Source organism: Amia ocellicauda, chromosome 6 (genome assembly GCF_036373705.1).
Source record: "Amia ocellicauda isolate fAmiCal2 chromosome 6, fAmiCal2.hap1, whole genome shotgun sequence".
Classification (NCBI taxonomy): Eukaryota; Metazoa; Chordata; class Actinopteri; order Amiiformes; family Amiidae; genus Amia; species Amia ocellicauda.
In genome coordinates this window covers 35,642,688-35,649,045 of record NC_089855.1, presented here as the reverse complement: position 1 = coordinate 35,649,045, position 6,358 = coordinate 35,642,688, and positions in this window count along the sequence as shown.

Sequence of the window (6,358 nt, the reverse complement as noted above, 5' to 3'; positions counted from 1 at the left end):
TAAAAATCATTATTTCTAACCTTGTCAATGACAGTTAGGTCCATAAATATTTGGACAGTGGCACAATTTTCATAATTTTGGCTCTGTATGCCACCACAATGGATTTGAAAAGAAACAAGTAAGATGTGCTTTAAGTGTAGACTTTCTTAATTTGAGGGTAGTTACATCCAAATTGGGTGAACGGTGTAAGAATACACCCATGTTTATATGTGGTCCCCCCAATTTTAGGGGCTCAAAAATATTTGGACAAACTAACATAATCATGAATTGAGTTTCAATACGTGGTTGCAAATCCTTTGCAGTCAATGATTGTCTGAAGTCTGGAACCCATAGACATCACCAGATGCTGGGTTTCTTCCCTGGTGATGCTCTGCCAGGCCTGTACTGCAGCTGTCTTTAGTTCCTGCTTGTTCTTTGGGCATTGTGCCTTCAGTTTTGCCTTAGAAATCAAAACAAACCAATCAGAGAGATAGCAAAAACATTAGGTGTGGCCAAATCAATGATTTGGTACATTCTTAAAAAGAAAGAATGCACTGGGGAGCTCAGGAACACCAAAAGGCCCAGAAGACCACGGAAAACAACTGTGCTGGATGACAGAAGAATTCTTTCCCTGGTGAAGAAAAACCCCTTTACAACAGTTGGCAAGATCAAGAACAGGAGGTAGGCATATCTGTGTCAAAGTCAACAATCAAGAGAAGACTTCACCAGAGTAAATACAGAGGGTTTAACACAAGATGTATATAGGAAACAGGAAGACCAGATTAGAGTCTGCCAAAAAAAAACATCTCAAGAACCCTCTACTTGGTCTGAGTAGGAATACAAAATCTCAGAAAATATTGACAATTATGACATATTCTGGAACCAGACAGTCTACTGATCAAAACAAGACTATCCATGTTTTGGTAGAAGCAACACAGAACCATAGAGAGCTCACAATGTCAAGATGGAAAACTCTGTTTACAGTGTACTAATACACAACGATTTTACTTAATTTTACATAATTCTCTGTGTTTGATAGAAAATCAAATAATATATACTGGATTAATTGTTAGGTTGTTCTGAACAAAACAAGCCTATTTGCAAAGAAACTGAGTGATCTGTGACCGTCTGAATGAGACACTCCCCCCAACCCCGCCCCTGGAGCAGACTGCACGTTTACACACGGGCTCTGCATGATGGTGGGTGACATGGAAACTGTAAATTGGAAATGAAATTGGAAATTGAGAATGAAACATGCTGGTAGCCAAGAGAATAAGCTTTCAAATTATGTATGCTTTGTAGGAATACAGTGTAACTTCTATGCACAGGAGCTGCACATAACACTGCTTAAGTCAAGCAGTGATCAGATTCTTTCTTCGTTGCATAAGGTGAAGTACTAACACAACGAACCTTAAAGAACACAGAACTGAGAAATTCATTAAGTATGCCTGACCCTGACCACAATGGAATTCACCCAGCTCAAGCATAATGGACACTTTCTTTATACATGTTCTGAAAGCTTACAAAACAATTGTAAATGCAAGCTTGCTTCCATTGACAGTTGACATTATGTTAAAAGCATGTGAACATAACTGACATTAAATGTCATTATAATTAAAGAAAAAAAAACTGATCAGAGGTTAGACAATTACTTTATTACATTTATTTGAAATTAGCTTTTTTAGATAAATAAATGTTATAGTGAAGATAGCAGCACCTTTGATAGCACATATTTCTAAATACATACATCCTTATTTAGAAGAAGTTTATAAATGAAAAAATGCCTTCAGGTTTGGTGGAGAGAGGATGAATGGAAAATGATTGGAAATCGAAAGGTAGCTGATTAGGTATTTATAGCAGCCTATTTATACATTTCTAATATTAACTAAAATATAAAGTATTTTAGTTAATACTTTCTCCCCCACACTGATTATGTGTGAAAAGCGCTGTCTACAATAAAGTGTAACAAATCACAGCACTTTTCTTTTCATTTTGTAATGTATGTTTAACACAATGATACTGGGATTATCTCTCATAATTTAATTTCTATTAGCTTTTGGGAACATTAGGCCTTCCCAGGGCACCTTTACAGTCTTTACATGTATAATTAACATGGTACTGTAACCAAGTTTACCAGCAAAAGGCCATGCCAATTAACCCAATGTGTTATATAGTGTTATGTAATTAAGGCACTAGGTGGACCCAGAAAACCTCTACATCAGTGGTCTCAAACTCAATCCCCGGAGGACCGTGTGAATGCTGGTTTTTGTTCCAACAGCCTCTTCAATTACTTAATTGGTCTAATTGTTTAATTAGCTAGATACATTTAAACACCTATCCAGGCCCTGGGATATTTTATAACAACTGTACCTTGAATCAAATGCACTTTTAGATCATCAACTGTAAAATACCTCACAATATATTTTTTAAATATGTCAAATTGAAAAATGAATTGCAGAAATAAAGTAATTGAGGATTCGGTTGGAACGAAAACCAGCATACACACGGCCCTCCAGGAATTGAGTTTGAGACCACTGCTCTACATGAACTTCAATACAGCTGCATAATATGTAAGGTATGAGGCAGAATCTCAACTTGTTAAGAATGCAAAGGAAGATTCCTTAGATGATACATGCAGCTACAAATGGTGCTTGATGCTTGATGGACACATGCAAAAATATGTAGTCCTGTAGATACACTAATCCTGGAAATAAGAATGACATGAAATATTGTGGGTATGTTTTACAAAACCATTGTTCCTGAGCTTACTGTTGTAGATATTAGGTAGACAGAAATAAAAAAGAATGTAAGTTACAGTGCTTGCCTTCAAGTCACTGTAGGTTAATATAATGAATCCAATGAAGCATAACTCTGAAGAGTGAGAAACTATTCACACACTCCATGATTCACACAGAGAGGTATGGGCTACCAATGTGTGCTGTTCTATAACTGCTAAAGAAGCACTCATCCATGCATTTTCTCTTATTCAGTGTGTACTATGGCGCCCTACTTTTGTAATTCCCAGCAGCACAGCATTTTGCAGTTCTCTTTTGTGAGCAAAACATGCACAGAATAATTTTTTGAGAATATCTCAGGATTCCAGGGCTTTTGATGTGCCAGGATGGTTGGATGAACTGAAGGGGATGAAAGTTTATTCATCATGAATGATTTGGTTTGTTTTTAATGGGTGTAAATGTGATGCTTAAAAGAGAGAATTCTTCCCAATACATAATGTGAACTTCATCTATGTCTCACAGTGTTCTGTTCTCTCTTTTATTATTAAATGAATGGAACTGCAGTTCTAAAAAAAACAATTACAGTCCAAAGAATATATACAAATAAATAATTTTCCAAATGGTACTTGAAACTGACATTGTCTGTATATATTGAAATGTAAGCAGTTCAAGTCTAGTGAATAACCTGAAATGGTACAAAGGTAAGCGGTAAACTTTAGTAAGTTTAGGTTACCAAAAACTGAAAAATAATGTGCATTTCATATGCTGTGTTACTACACCCTCTTAATATCAGTTTTGCCAGTCGCTTTTAACCCACAGGCATTTTGGAACCAACCACGAGGGAGTGGAGTAGATTAAATGTTCACATGTCAGGGTCAGGTTGTCATGTTGCTCTTGACTTTTTAATAGCTTGGTAAACCAATATCAATATAAACTTCTCTCTCAACCCACTGATGCTACACTTCACATTTTCACTTCAGTAGCTTCGAAATTGTTTCCTTCATCTGTTTCCATTTTGTATGGACTGCCGGCAAAAAGGAGATCATTTTATTCTCCATTACGTCCAATCTTGGCCAGCTGAAGTAATGTTTTTTTATGGAAAACTTGGAAGTCCTTCCACATTGTTGGATACATTTGATGGCACTTAATGCACCCCACATTATTTTTAAAAGAATGAAAGGGATTGACCTAAATAAAAGCATATTGTATGTGTTTGCAGTCTGATACAGTATAAATGTTTCCCAAAAGTATATTTTTTTGGTATTAATGTAAAAAGAAATTAATTGGTGTACAACAACAGTAGAAGTTTTTATATCGATATACACTCATGGTCATAATAATGGGGTCACAGAAACACTGAAATCCTATGAAGAAAGGAAAACCAATATATAAAACATTGGCAAAGTTAATTTCAGATGGTTTGCTAACATTTTACCTGTGCTAGTCCCATTATATGATTGTACTGCATGGTGCATTGAAATGATTCTAAGAAGGAAAATAAAACACTGTATAATTACAGTGACAGTTCACAAGGAAACGTATTCTATGTAGGAAGACTGAAAGAAAAGTCAGTTTTATTTAATGGAGTACAGACCATGATTACCAGTGGAAGTGAAGAGAGCCCTGAACAATTGTTCTTAATTGCAGAGAAGAGATGTGTTTCTTTTTCAAAACCTGGCTTCCTGGGCAGGGTGCCAGTTCAGGAGAGAGAAAGTGAGTAAAAGGTCAGATGAATTAAGTGTTGTACATGCAAGCTGGCAGTCATTGTGTAATATGTGGTGGCATTTAAATTATAATTTTATGTTCCAGACACATGCGCCTCAAATTAGGTGAGACTGAGAGTTAGGGAGTTGGAGAGTTAATGTTAATTTACATTTGAGGGGTAAACTGTTTCTATCAATTCAGAGTACAATCTTTAAACAGTAAAAATAAGTGCTTAAAAACACAAACACAAAAAAAAAAAAAAAAAAAAAGATAATACACTGCAATTCCCATAAATGCTAGGACAGTACATTTATTACAGACACAATACTTTTACATTTACAGTGTTTACAGTGCATTCTTGGTACTTTTTATGAATAATTGATATTGTGGTATTCTGAACAGCTTTTACCCTGTTGTCACATCTACCAGCGTGATAATATGTCAAGACTGATTAATTTGATTCAGTTCATTTGAAAAATGTGTTTGAATTGGAAAGCACAGCATAATAGTAGCAGTGCTATTGCTATTATTATTATTATTATTATTATTATTATTATTATTATTATTATTATTATTATTATTATTACTATTATAACAGTGTGATGTGTAGGTGTTATTAAGAGGTATTACATTAAGAGGGTGTGGTGACCTGAAATTCAGCTTTGATTCAGTTCTTGAGAATTATAATAAAATAATAAAACCAGAGAGTAATTTTGAACAACTCAGAGCCCACCACATTTTTTTCAAATCCAACAAGGAACCGGAGAGTCTAACCTCTCTGTCTACCAGTCCAATGGTAGTGGAGGCATGCCACAAATGTGCATCATATAATGCAAGTCTATTAGTAAAAGCGCTTGCTGACTAAAATGAATTGATTCAGAAGGGACTGTGAAACAATTCATATGGTTCACCTTAGTGATTCATTCAAAAATAACAAATAATTCGTGCACTGCACATCATTACCTTACAACATGCTGATGTCATTAAAAATCAAGTCAATCTTTCTCTTTGTATATGCAAAACATACCAGTACTGAATAAAGGAAACATAGATAAAAGGTCATATAACTACCAAAATAAAGTGATAGCAGTTCTTGACAATCTCACGCTCTATGAAGTAACTCAGATTAATTATTTCTAAATTTTATTTAATTATCAATTTTTTTTGTTTTACCAAAGTGATGAGCTGGTGTGAAAATGGTATGAACATTCGATGGAGGTGATTTGGTCATTTCAGATTGGAACTGTTGCATGAAATGCATCAGCTGTTCCTCAAAAGCTGAGAAAAGGAATGTGAAATGTTTTCCTGTCTGGCTCTATCACTTACACACCTTGCCATGGGTTCACATTCAGAACTCCATATAACATCAGCAGGCATCCTGCAATCCATGTCTGGTGCCGGAATAGAGAAGAGGCTAACTTGTACACCCATTACTTTACAGGGTTTATGTAGCAAATTCGCTTTATTATTTCAACTTTAAATAATGTATCATAGTATTAATGGAACTAGTTGATGCCAATCTGCAATCCACCTACATTGATGTGATACTAATGTCAAATATTTAGTTGTGTGGACTCTGTCATACTCCAGGGACACACTTGAAAGTAATACATTTCATTTTCCAAAAAGCCAACTCCCATGACCCACACAACAACCAGCACAGTTGTTGATGACGAATTTGTGCTGTCTATTGCCATCATAAGCTGCTGATAAATTTCCAACTAGAACTGTTTATTTTTCCTTCAAGTGCTTTACTCAGATTTTTAAAGGAGGAGAAACAATCACAATGTTCACAATGTCACCTTGAACATGTTTTGCATCTCTATTATCATCCAGCTATTTTAATCTGCCCCTCTCCCTCCAATAAATATTCCATGATTGTATTGTAACCCTTGCAAAAACCCTTGCACCTTGCAAAAAAAATGTATTTGGGTCAATGA